General features: G+C 48.6%; 1 protein-coding gene across 1 annotated transcript in view; it reads right to left on the bottom strand.

Moving 5' to 3' along the window:
• The window catches only part of IFT74 (intraflagellar transport 74), a 133146-nt gene that overhangs the window by 115127 nt on the left and 5001 nt on the right, over window positions 1–13018 (bottom strand). The gene's annotated exons all lie outside the window — the stretch shown is intronic.

The raw sequence follows: 13018 nt of genomic DNA, 5'->3' as shown, positions 1-13018 counted from the left end.
TACAAGAAATTGCTATCAGCGTTACAAGTTTATTACATATATATTAGCTGTAAGTTGAAAACAAATCAAAAGCGGCCCTTTACAGTTTTATTTGTTTCGCTATATGGCAACATTCTGTTATTTAGATCAGAGGTCCCCAACCGCCGGTCCGCGGACCAGGACCGGGCCGTTGGGGTTTTTCAGCCGGTCCGCGGGGAGAGGGGGCCCCTCCAGCCTCCAGCAGGGCCGCCATCAGGGCATGACTGCCCTGACTCCAGTATGGGGCCCGGCCGGTAGGAGCCCCCCTCTTGTGCGTCTCTCTCCTCATGGGGCCCCCGGCCGCATGCTAAGCGCCGGGTCCGGGACATCTTAGCGCTGCGCTGCTGCGGCAGCACCTTCATGATTCCCCTGATTTCCGGTCATGTGACGGCGCCGTCACATGACCGGAAGTCAGGAGAACCTGGTGTCAGCGATTTGGACGAGCGCCAGGATTCTGCAGGGATCGCATGGGGGTAAGTATAACAAGTTTTATTTTTTTTTAAATACAATTAACTAGGAGTGGGGGGAATGGGAGATGCACATGGGGGGAGGGGAGAGATGAGAGATGCACATGGGGGAGGGGAGAGATGAGAGATGCACATGGGGGGGAGGGGAGAGATGAGAGATGCACATGGGGGAGGGGAGAGATGAGAGATCCACATGGGGGGGAGGGGAGAGATGAGAGATGCACGGGGGTGAGCTGCACATGGGGGGGTGAGAGATGCACATGGGGGGGTTATGTTTACATAACTTTGTTGCCTTATGAAGGGCGGGGGGGGCCCCCAAAAATTTCTTGCACAGGGGCCCACTACAGTCTGTGTCCGCCCCTGGGATGAAGTAAATGCAGCTGAACAGCAGCTGTCAGGACAGCTGCCCTGTCCTGCTGCAGGGCGTGATGGGGCCTCAGTGATGCGGCTCCTGGCACAGCACATTATGTGGGGCTCCTGGCGGGGACCTGGTCTACACTATGTGATAAGTATGCACTAAACTCCAAATCCCTCCATTACCCCGCCCCCATATGACCAAAGCCCCGCCCACCCCACCCCCTCCTTGCTGGGCCATGGAAAAATGATCTTGCTTCAAGCCGGTCCCTGGTGCAAAAAAGGTTGGGGACCACTGATTTAGATATTTTAAGAGTAAAAGGATCGGTGATAAACGCTGGTAGCCAATGTCAGGGGCTTTTTACATTTTTATGTAAAGGTTTCTGACATGGAAACTTCTGATAGAAATGAATGTAAAACAAAAAGCCCAGAAAACTTAGGTGCAGAATGACTGTGATGAGGCTCAATGCAGCACGGTCGCTCAGTGGTTAGCACTGCAGCTTTGCAGCGCTGGGGTCCTGGGTTCAAATCCCACCAAGGACAGCATCTGCAAGGGGTTTGTATGTTCTCCTGTGTTTGTTTGGGTTTCCTCCGGGTTCTCTGGTTTCACAAAGCAAACACTTAATGAGGACCCTTCACCAATTTGTTCATGTTGAACCGGACACAGTGTGTAATAGTGGCTGAATAAAAAGCTTGTGTTTTTAATTCTGCTTGTCTGTTGCGGAGATATTAGCAATCAAAATATTTGGAACCTAATGAGTTAACACCCACTTGAATTTAAAAAAAGTTATCAGACAGTTTTCACTGGGGGCGTGTACATCTTCTACCTGTATGATGCTGACCAATCATAAGCAAGCAGCAACGCTGAAAGCAGAGAAGAACACGCCCCACCATAGTGTAGAGCAGGTTTCTCAATGTGTGAGATGTAATGGTACAGCTCTGATCTCCAGGTCAGTGTGGCGGGGGGAGGCAGTACAGTGCAATGCTCTGCAGGGAGATCAGAGCATGATGTCATTAGGTCTCACACAGGAGGAACCATCCTATTCTGGGCTACTCCTGTGTGAGATGTAATGGTACAGCTCTGATCTCCAGGTCAGTGTGGCGGGGGGAGGCAGTACAGTGCAATGCTCTGCAGGGAGATCAGAGCATGATGTCATTAGGTCTCACACAGGAGGAACCATCCTATTCTGGGCTACTCCTGTGTGAGATGTAATGGTACAGCTCTGATCTCCTGGTCAGTGCGGCCGGGGGGAGGCAGTACAGTGCAATGCTCTGCAGGGAGATCAGAGCATGATGTCATTAGGTCTCACACAAGAGGAACCATCCTATTCTGGGCTACTCCTGTGTGAGATGTAATGGTACAGCTCTGATCTCCTGGTCAGTACGGCCGGGGGGAGGCAGTACAGTGCAATGCTCTGCAGGGAGATCAGAGCATGATGTCATTAGGTCTCACACAGGAGGAACCATCCTATTCTGGGCTACTCCTGTGTGAGATGTAATGGTACAGCTCTGATCTCCAGGTCAGTGTGGCGGGGGGAGGCAGTACAGTGCAATGCTCTGCAGGGAGATCAGAGCATGATGTCATTAGGTCTCACACAGGAGGAACCATCCTATTCTGGGCTACTCCTGTGTGAGATGTAATGGTACAGCTCTGATCTCCAGGTCAGTGTGGCGGGGGGAGGCAGTACAGTGCAATGCTCTGCAGGGAGATCAGAGCATGATGTCATTAGGTCTCACACAGGAGGAACCATCCTATTCTGGGCTACTCCTGTGTGAGATGTAATGGTACAGCTCTGATCTCCTGGTCAGTGCGGCCGGGGGGAGGCAGTACAGTGCAATGCTCTGCAGGGAGATCAGAGCATGATGTCATTAGGTCTCACACAGGAGGAACCATCCTATTCTGGGCTACTCCTGTGTGAGATGTAATGGTACAGCTCTGATCTCCTGGTCAGTACGGCCGGGGGGAGGCAGTACAGTGCAATGCTCTGCAGGGAGATCAGAGCATGATGTCATTAGGTCTCACACAGGAGGAACCATCCTATTCTGGGCTACTCCTGTGTGAGATGTAATGGTACAGCTCTGATCTCCAGGTCAGTGTGGCGGGGGGAGGCAGTACAGTGCAATGCTCTGCAGGGAGATCAGAGCATGATGTCATTAGGTCTCACACAGGAGGAACCATCCTATTCTGGGCTACTCCTGTGTGAGATGTAATGGTACAGCTCTGATCTCCTGGTCAGTGTGGCGGGGGGAGGCAGTACAGTGCAATGCTCTGCAGGGAGATCAGAGCATGATGTCATTAGGTCTCACACAGGAGGAACCATCCTATTCTGGGCTACTCCTGTGTGAGATGTAATGGTACAGCTCTGATCTCCTGGTCAGTGTGGCGGGGGGAGGCAGTACAGTGCAATGCTCTGCAGGGAGATCAGAGCATGATGTCATTAGGTCTCACACAGGAGGAACCATCCTATTCTGGGCTACTCCTGTGTGAGATGTAATGGTACAGCTCTGATCTCCTGGTCAGTGCGGCTGGGGGAGGCAGTACAGTGCAAAGCTCTGCAGGGAGATCAGAGCATGATGTCATTAGGTCTCACACAGGAGGAACCATCCTATTCTGGGCTACTCCTGTGTGAGATGTAATGGTACAGCTCTGATCTCCTGGTCAGTAAGGCCGGGGGGAGGCAGTACAGTGCAATGCTCTGCAGGGAGATCAGAGCATGATGTCATTAGGTCTCACACAGGAGGAACCATCCTATTCTGGGCTACTCCTGTGTGAGATGTAATGGTACAGCTCTGATCTCCAGGTCAGTGTGGCGGGGGGAGGCAGTACAGTGCAATGCTCTGCAGGGAGATCAGAGCATGATGTCATTAGGTCTCACACAGGAGGAACCATCCTATTCTGGGCTACTCCTGTGTGAGATGTAATGATACAGCTCTGATCTCCTGGTCAGTGCGGCTGGGGGAGGCAGTACAGTGCAATGCTCTGCAGGGAGATCAGAGCATGATGTCATTAGGTCTCACACAGGAGGAACCATCCTATTCTGGGCTACTCCTGTGTGAGATGTAATGATACAGCTCTGATCTCCTGGTCAGTGCGGTGGGGGGACGCAGTACAGTGCAATGCTCTGCAGGGAGATCAGAGCATGATGTCATTAGGTCTCACACAGGAGGAACCATCCTATTCTGGGCTACTCCTGTGTGAGATGTAATGGTACAGCTCTGATCTCCAGGTCAGTGTGGCGGGGGGAGGCAGTACAGTGCAATGCTCTGCAGGGAGATCAGAGCATGATGTCATTAGGTCTCACACAGGAGGAACCATCCTATTCTGGGCTACTCCTGTGTGAGATGTAATGATACAGCTCTGATCTCCTGGTCAGTGCGGTGGGGGGACGCAGTACAGTGCAATGCTCTGCAGGGAGATCAGAGCATGATGTCATTAGGTCTCACACAGGAGGAACCATCCTATTCTGGGCTACTCCTGTGTGAGATGTAATGGTACAGCTCTGATCTCCAGGTCAGTGTGGCGGGGGGAGGCAGTACAGTGCAATGCTCTGCAGGGAGATCAGAGCATGATGTCATTAGGTCTCACACAGGAGGAACCATCCTATTCTGGGCTACTCCTGTGTGAGATGTAATGATACAGCTCTGATCTCCTGGTCAGTACGGCGGGGGAGGCAGTACAGTGCAATGCTCTGCAGGGAGATCAGAGCATGATGTCATTAGGTCTCACACAGGAGGAACCATCCTATTCTGGGCTACTCCTGTGTGAGATGTAATGGTACAGCTCTGATCTCCAGGTCAGTGTGGCGGGGGGAGGCAGTACAGTGCAATGCTCTGCAGGGAGATCAGAGCATGATGTCATTAGGTCTCACACAGGAGGAACCATCCTATTCTGGGCTACTCCTGTGTGAGATGTAATGATACAGCTCTGATCTCCTGGTCAGTACGGCGGGGGAGGCAGTACAGTGCAATGCTCTGCAGGGAGATCAGAGCATGATGTCATTAGGTCTCACACAGGAGGAACCATCCTATTCTGGGCTACTCCTGTGTGAGATGTAATGGTACAGCTCTGATCTCCAGGTCAGTGTGGCGGGGGGAGGCAGTACAGTGCAATGCTCTGCAGGGAGATCAGAGCATGATGTCATTAGGTCTCACACAGGAGGAACCATCCTATTCTGGGCTACTCCTGTGTGAGATGTAATGATACAGCTCTGATCTCCTGGTCAGTACGGCGGGGGAGGCAGTACAGTGCAATGCTCTGCAGGGAGATCAGAGCATGATGTCATTAGGTCTCACACAGGAGGAACCATCCTATTCTGGGCTACTCCTGTGTGAGATGTAATGGTACAGCTCTGATCTCCAGGTCAGTGTGGCGGGGGGAGGCAGTACAGTGCAATGCTCTGCAGGGAGATCAGAGCATGATGTCATTAGGTCTCACACAGGAGGAACCATCCTATTCTGGGCTACTCCTGTGTGAGATGTAATGATACAGCTCTGATCTCCTGGTCAGTACGGCGGGGGAGGCAGTACAGTGCAATGCTCTGCAGGGAGATCAGAGCATGATGTCATTAGGTCTCACACAGGAGGAACCATCCTATTCTGGGCTACTCCTGTGTGAGATGTAATGGTACAGCTCTGATCTCCTGGTCAGTGCGGTGGGGGGACGCAGTACAGTGCAGTGCTCGGCAGGGAGATCAGAGCATGATGTCATTAGGTCTCACAAAGGAGGAACCATACTATTCTGGGCTACTCCTGTGTGATATGTAATGACACCCTGCTCTGATCTCCCTGCAGAACAATTATAACAGACAAAGTGTGACACTTTGAGCTCTCAGCTCAGGTCAGGCCGTGTGGGGGAGGAGCAGAACATCACAGGTGATCATGCAAGAAAAGAAGGAGAGCTGAAAGAATGGTTTGTAATGTGACACAGCTAGACTCAGCTGCACTGCTTCTTCCCCCACACTAACTCCTGCAGGAGGTTAGACCAGCAGATCAGAGCTGTATTAGTAATGAGCAGTCCGGCTCTTTTTGGTGATCCGGCTCACTTGGCTACGCTCACTAAAAAGAGCCAACTCTTTTGGTTCCTAAAAATATCCCTATTAAATATGTGTTCACCATAAGTGAAAACATATTTAAGATGACGTTAATGTGGCCGAGACTCAGCCCACCCGTGGCCGCAAATCCTGCCTACTTGCAGGTAATTAAACTGATGAATGGGTGGGGTATGGTTCATGTGTGTGGAGTTACGTCCGCAGAACACCGGAATGTTACGCCCAGTGAGAGCCATTAAGAGAATTTAGTGGCTCTCATTGGCGTGCATCACCATCGTTCAGAGCAGGGAGCCAGCTCTTTGTCTCGGATCGTTCACGGCCGACCCATCACTAAGCTGTATGATTACATCTCACACATTGACAAACTTACGCTAACCTATTGTGTTGTGTATACTTCTTTCCTCTGAGTGTTGCTGCCTGCTTTTGATTGGTCAGCATCATACAGGCAGAAGAAGTACACGCCACCAGTGAAAACTTTAATAACTTTTTAAGTCCAAATGCGTGTTGTCATCTCATTAGGTGATTTGAGTGCTAAGATCTCTGCAACGGAAAGGTGACATTTTAAAAAAAAAAAAAAAATAATTTTTTTATTCCGCTCTGGAGCCACTATTACATCGTGTGTCCAGTTCAACATGAGACATTTGGTGAAAGGTCCTCTTTAAAGGGGTTGTGCAGCACCTCATTCTATCTCCTGATATGCCATGCGGCATGGAGAGATGCTTCTGCACGCCAAGTGGGACAGATACAGAGGCAATAGCCCAAAGCTCAGCAAGTATCAGATTAATCACAAAATAGAATTAGACTTACCGGTAATTCGGTTTCTAAGACCCTCCACGACAGCACCAGCAGGAGGTTGCCTCCCCATCTTAATTAGGGACAGGAAACACAAGAGGTTAAATAGCCCTTGCCTTCATCCTCAGTGTTTTCGTGTTTTCCAAGGACCACACAGTATGAATGCTTGAATTATTTATTAACCCCTTAAGCCCCAGAGCATTTTTCGTTTTTGCATTTTCGTTTTTGCTCCCCTTGTTCCCAGAGCCATAGCGTTTTTATTTTTTGGTCAATATGGCCATGTGAGGGCTTATTTTTTGCGGGACGAGTTGTACTTTTCAACGCCATTACTAGTTTTACCATATCCTGTACGGGAAAACAGGAAAAAAATTCCAAGTGCGGTAAAATTGCAAAAAAAGTGCAATACCACAGTTGTTTTTTATTTATTTTTTTTACCACGTTCACTGAATGCTAAAACTGACCTGCCCTTCTTATTCTACAGGTCATTACGAGTTCATAGACACCAAACATGTATAGGTTCTTTTATATTTAAGTGGTGAAAAAAAATTCCAAAATTTGATAAAAAAAAAAAATAAAAAAATAGCGCCATTTTCTAAGACCCGTAGCGTCTCCATTTTTCGTGATCTGGGGCTGGTTGATGGCTTATTTTTTGCGAGCTGGGCTGACGTTTTTATTGATAACATTTGGGGTAGATCCGATTTTTTGATCGCCCGTTATTGCATTTTATTGCAATTTTGCGGCGACCAAAAAACGTAATTCTGGCGTTTAGAATTTTTTTCTCGTTACGCCGTTTACCGATCGGATTAATTCTTTTTTTATATTGATAGATCGGGCGATTCTGAACGCGGCGATACCAAATATGTCTATGTGGGGTTTTTTTTTTTATATTTTATTTTGAATGGGGCGAAACTTTTATTTTTTTTTATATTTTTAAAAACATTTTTTTTTCACTTACTGCATGCTTCAATAGTCTCCATAAGAGACTAGAAGCAGCAACTATCCGATCGCCTCTGCTACATACAGGGGACGAGCAGGTCCCCTGCATGCAGCAGAAATGGTCCTGTGCTATGAGCGCCGACCACTAGGTGGCGCTCATAGCGACAAGATCATGACAACCACAGGCGTCTGCTGCAGACCCTGGGTTGTCATGCACGCCCATCGGCGACCCGCGATCACGTGACGGGGTCGCCGGTGGGCGGGGCTGATGACGCGCTACCCGGAAGCGCGCGTTAAATGCTGCTGTCGGAGATTGACAGCAGCATTTAACATGTTAACAGCCGCGGGTGGATCGCGATTCCACCCGGGGCTGTTGCGGGCACACGTCAGCTGTAAGAATCAGCTGAGATGTGCTCCGTTCAGTGAGGGCTCAGCGCAGCAGCCCTCACTGAACCCGGGGCACGCAAATATGCGTACTAATACGTCCCCGGTAATTAAGGGGTTAAACACCAAGGAATTTTAAATGAACATAAAGATTCATGAGGGTGAAAATACCCATGCTGTCGTGGAGGGTGTTAGAAACCGAATTACCGGTAAGTCTAATTCTATTTTCTCTAATCCCCTCCATGACAGCACCAACAGGAGTAATGCCAAAAAATATTGTTAGGGAGCCTGAAGAACTTTTCTGTCAAAGGCTAAATCTTTTCCAGACATCAAATCTAATCTGTAATGCTTGGTAAAGGTATGGACCGAGGACCAGGTGGCAGCTTTGGAGATCTGCTCGATGGAAGCGCTGGCCCTTTCGGCCCATGAGGCTGACATGGCCCTGGTGGAATGAGCTTTTAGAAACACAGGAGGAGGCAGATCTTGACTTTTATATGCCTCTGTGATTGCTTTTTTGATCCACTTAGCTAGAAAACTCTTGGAGGCTTTCTTCCCTTTGTTTGGTCCCCAGTACTGGACAAAAAGGTTCTGATCTTTTCTCTAAGACTCCGTCTGTTGTAGGTAGTAAAGGAGGATTCTTCGGCCATCAAGAGAATGGAATTCAGATTCTCTGTTATCTTTTGGATTCTGACAAAACGATGGGAAAATTATCTCCTGGGACATGTGGAAATGAGAAGATACCTTTGGAAGAAAAGAAGGGTCTAGGCGGAGGATTGTTCTGTCATTAAGGATTCTTAGATAAGGATCCCTGATGGAAAGGGCCTGGATCTTGCCGACTCTTCTTGCCGTTGTGATGGCTACTAATAGAGCTGCCTTCCAAGATAATTTGTCCATCTGAGTTTGAGACATAGGTTCGAAGGGCGGGATAGTTAGACCCTTTAGGACTATATTCAGGTCCCAGGTTGGAACCATGATGGGCCTTTTCGGACATATTCTAGAGGCTGCTGTCATGAACCTCTTTATCCACCGGTGGTCAGCCAGGTTTTGGTCAAAGAATGAGCTTAGAGCAGAGACCTGGACTTTCAGGGTACTGGGTTTTAGTCCTTTAGATAGACTGTCCTGTAAAAAGTCCAATATCCTGGCAATATCAGGATGAAAGGGATCAATGGGAGAAGATCTTCCATATTTTTAAATAAATGGCATTAGTGACCTGCTTCCTGCTTTTTTGTAGGGTGTCTATTACAACATCCGAGAGACCTTTGGCCTTCAGGATTAAGGCCTCAGAAGCCAGGCTGCCAAGCATAAGCTGTGGGAAGCTGGATGAAATACTGGACCTTGATGGAGTAGATAGCAGTCCAGAGGCAAATAAAAAGGCCCTCTGGGTTTAGGAGGCTCAGAGCCCCAAACCAACTTCTCTTTGGCCATAGAGGGGCGATCAGAATGGTCCTGAATCAGTCCACTCTGATTTTTTGTACGGTCCTCAGTAGTAATGGAATTGGAGGGAATGCGTAGGCCAACCCGAAGTTCCCAACCCGGGCTCAGAGAATGCATCTATCCTTGAATGGGTCTCTCTGGGGTCTATGGAGAAATATTGACTCACCTTTGCATTCTGTTGACTTGCAAACAGGTCTACATCTGGGTGACCCCATTTCCTGGTTATTAGCTGAAACATCTTTGAACTGAGGCTCCATTCTCCCAGATTTATTTGCGTCCTGCTTAGGAAGTCTGCCTGAATGTTGTCGGCTCCTCTCAGATGAAGGGCTTATAGAGACAGGAGATGATGTTCTGCCCAGAAGAAAAAATTCTTGCCGAGACTTCTCGTAGGCTTCTAAACCTTGTACTGCCCTGATGACGAAGATGGGCCACCGTCGTCGTGTTGTCGGAATAAATCATGACGTGAGTTCCCTGAAGAATGGGACCTGCTGCCTTCAGGGCCTCCTCTACCGCTCTCAGTTCTCTGAAATTTGAGGATTGGTCGTCCATCTCTCTGGGCCAGATGCCCTGGAAGATCTTCTGGGATAGGACTGCTCGCCAACCTCTTTTGCTGGCGTCTGTTAGAGAAGAGATTGGGTGCTGAATCCACAAAATACCCTTGGTCAAATTTTCCGGGTTGAGCCACCAGTGGAGAGATACTTTCACATGCTGGGGAAGAGATATTTTTGAGTTGAGCATCTCTGGAGATTTGTCCCAGCAAGAGAGGACGAAGTTCTGAAGGATTCTTGTGTGAGCCTGGGCCCAGGGGACCGCCTGGATACATGCTGTCATTGATCCTAGAACTGACATGGCGAACCTTATGGATACCGTCTTTTGGTTCTTTAGTATCTGGGACCCTTGATCTTACATTTAATTGTCTGGATGTTGGTAGCAAGGACCTCTGTTCCTGAGAATCTAAGAGGATTCCTAAGAAGACCTTTTGTGTTGATGGGGTAAGGTCTGATTTTTCACGATTTATGATCCAGCCCAAGGACCCCAGGGTCTGTAAGACTAATTGAAGTTGCTCTTTGAGGACAGGAATAGAAGGAGCCGTGATGAGGAAGTCGTCTAGGTAAGGTATGATGCAGATCTTTTTTCCCCTGATGTATACTTCCTCCATAATTTTTGTAAAGGTCCGGGGCGCTGAGGAGATGCCAAAGAGAAGGACTCTGAATTGAAAATGGCATATAGTCTGATTTAGTGAGACCGCAAACCTCAGATATCGCTGGTAATCTGGGTGAATGGGCACATGGTAATATGCGTCTTTTAGGTCTAGGGTAGCCATGACAAAGTTTTTTTCCGATCAGTGGAATCGTGGTTTTTACTGACTCCATTTTGAATCTTTGGTAAAGAATGTATTGATTTAGCCGCTTCAGGTTGATGATAACCCGATGGGATCCGTATGTTTTTTTTTACCAGGAATAATCTTGAATAATGGCCCTTGCCCTGTTCTGCTTCTGGCACAGGGACAATTATTGCCGAAGATAGCATCTGCTGGAGTTCTGATGTTAGAACCTTCTGGAGTTTTTTCTGATGGGAGAGATGTTACTTCCAGTCTCTGAGGGGTAAAGGAGGAAAATTCTATTTTTATTCCTGATCTGACCCAGTCTAGGATCTTGCGGTTTGATGTTATTCTCCGCCATTGCCTGAAGAATCCTGAAATTCTGCCTCTCACCTGTCTGGAATCATTGCCTGTCAGAACGCTGGGATTGAAAAATGCTTCTACCTCTTCCTCCTTTGGGGTAGCTCCAGCGACCAGATTTACCCTTTCCTCTGCATGAGGGATTTTGTGTCTGAGGAGGACAAAATTGCCTCTTTTCGGGCGTTTTTGGTTGTAGGAGAGACTTTTTATCGGATACCTTCTCCAATAAATCATCCTGTGCCGGACCAAAGAAATATTCTCCCTTGAAGGGTATGGAGCATAATTTGGTTTTAGATAGGATGTCACAGCTCCACATCTTTAACCACAGTGCCCTTCTTGCGGTATTGGAGAGAACCGAAGTTCTGGCTGCAATCCAGACGGATTCAGCAGAGGCATCCGCAAGGAATCCTGCTGCCTTTTGTAAGAGGGGCAGGAAGGCCAGAAGATCTTCTCTCGAGGTACCACCCTGGATATGATCCTCCAGCTGATGTAACCAGTGGAATAGGGTTCTTGTGACGCAAGTGGAAGCGACATTCGTCTTCAGGGCGGAAGCTGACGTCTCCCATGACTTCCTAAGTAAACTATCCATGTTGCGGTCAAGTGGATCCTTAAACTGAGAAGAGTTTTTTTCCCCACTCTGGCCACCTGGATGTCGACTTTAGGTATCGCTATCCAGCATTTAGAGACGTCCTCATCTAAGGGAAAGTGATCCTTTAGGTCAGATGGAATGTTCAGCTTCCTTTCTGGAAATTCCCATTCATCCAGAATTAAATTCTGGACGTTGTCATGAATAGGGAACACCATTTTCTTACTTGATCTCAATCCCCCAAACATCTCGTCTTGTACCGCGCGAGATGTTTTCTCCTCTTCTCCTCCCATTGTATTTCTGACAGCGAGTAGAAGTTCTTCAAGGTCATCCGAGGAGAAGAAAAACTTCCTATCATCCTGATCAGTATTATGGCCTGGAGTGATTTCACCTTCCTCTAACCATTCTTCAGGGGCTGAATTTTCGGCCTCCGAGTCTGAGGTATCTTCTGGGGCGTATTTACTCTTCCTGGATACGGAGGGACCCCCAGAAAAGGATTGTGAAAAGGTGGCCAAGGACGATTGGATCTCCTGGCATACCATTCCTTTGACTTCATCCATTAGGGAGGGTTGCTCCTCATGGATGATTTTATCCGTACACGACTGATATAGAGTCTTTTTGTGGGCGGATGGGAGCTTCTTACTACAAATGGCACATTTGCGACTTGCAGGTTTTTCTTTTGGTTATGGTGCAGGGTCTTTGTCACCCTAAAAGACAAGAGGAAGACATAAGGATGGATCCTGCACCAAGACGGACCTACCCTTTACCAGATATACTCACTGGGCCAGGGTTTGCGCTGAGCTCTGCAGAAGCTTTAGGGGCAGACACATCGATCATTAGAACCTCAGTCCTACCTTATGGAGTCTTCCATCTGGGTCCTATTTGTACAGGAAACCGAGATCCAGCACCTTTTCACATCCAATAGGATGAGACTCCCTCTCTCCAGACATCAGGTCCAGCCAATCTCTTATTTTTTTTTAAATTTTCAAATTTCCCGTCAAAAAGGCGGTGCGTTCCACCGTGGAACGCAACTGGAAGTGACGTCACGCCCATTGCAATGCTGGCGCGCGTCACATCCTGTGTGCGCTCTATGCTGCTGGCGAGACTCCGGAGGAGAGCGGTAGCAGGGAGGGGAGGGGAGGAGCTTTGTAACTGGCTGGGGAGCTACGGGATGCCCCCAGCCATCTCACCATCCAGCGTTGATGAAGCGCTGGAGGATAGTGCGGTCCCGCCAGGAAGCGGGAGCAGCAGCGTCCAGGAAGACCTGGGGTGATCGTTCCACGGCTGCCCAGCTAAGGTATGTGAGCTGGGGGAACTG

Source organism: Phyllobates terribilis, unplaced genomic scaffold (genome assembly GCF_046119375.1).
Source record: "Phyllobates terribilis strain yellow unplaced genomic scaffold, ASM4611937v1 Scaffold_1__5_contigs__length_1240528914, whole genome shotgun sequence".
NCBI classification, from domain to species: Eukaryota; Metazoa; Chordata; class Amphibia; order Anura; family Dendrobatidae; genus Phyllobates; species Phyllobates terribilis.
Note: the sequence above shows the minus strand (reverse complement) of the source record. Positions and strands in the feature narration are given on the sequence as shown.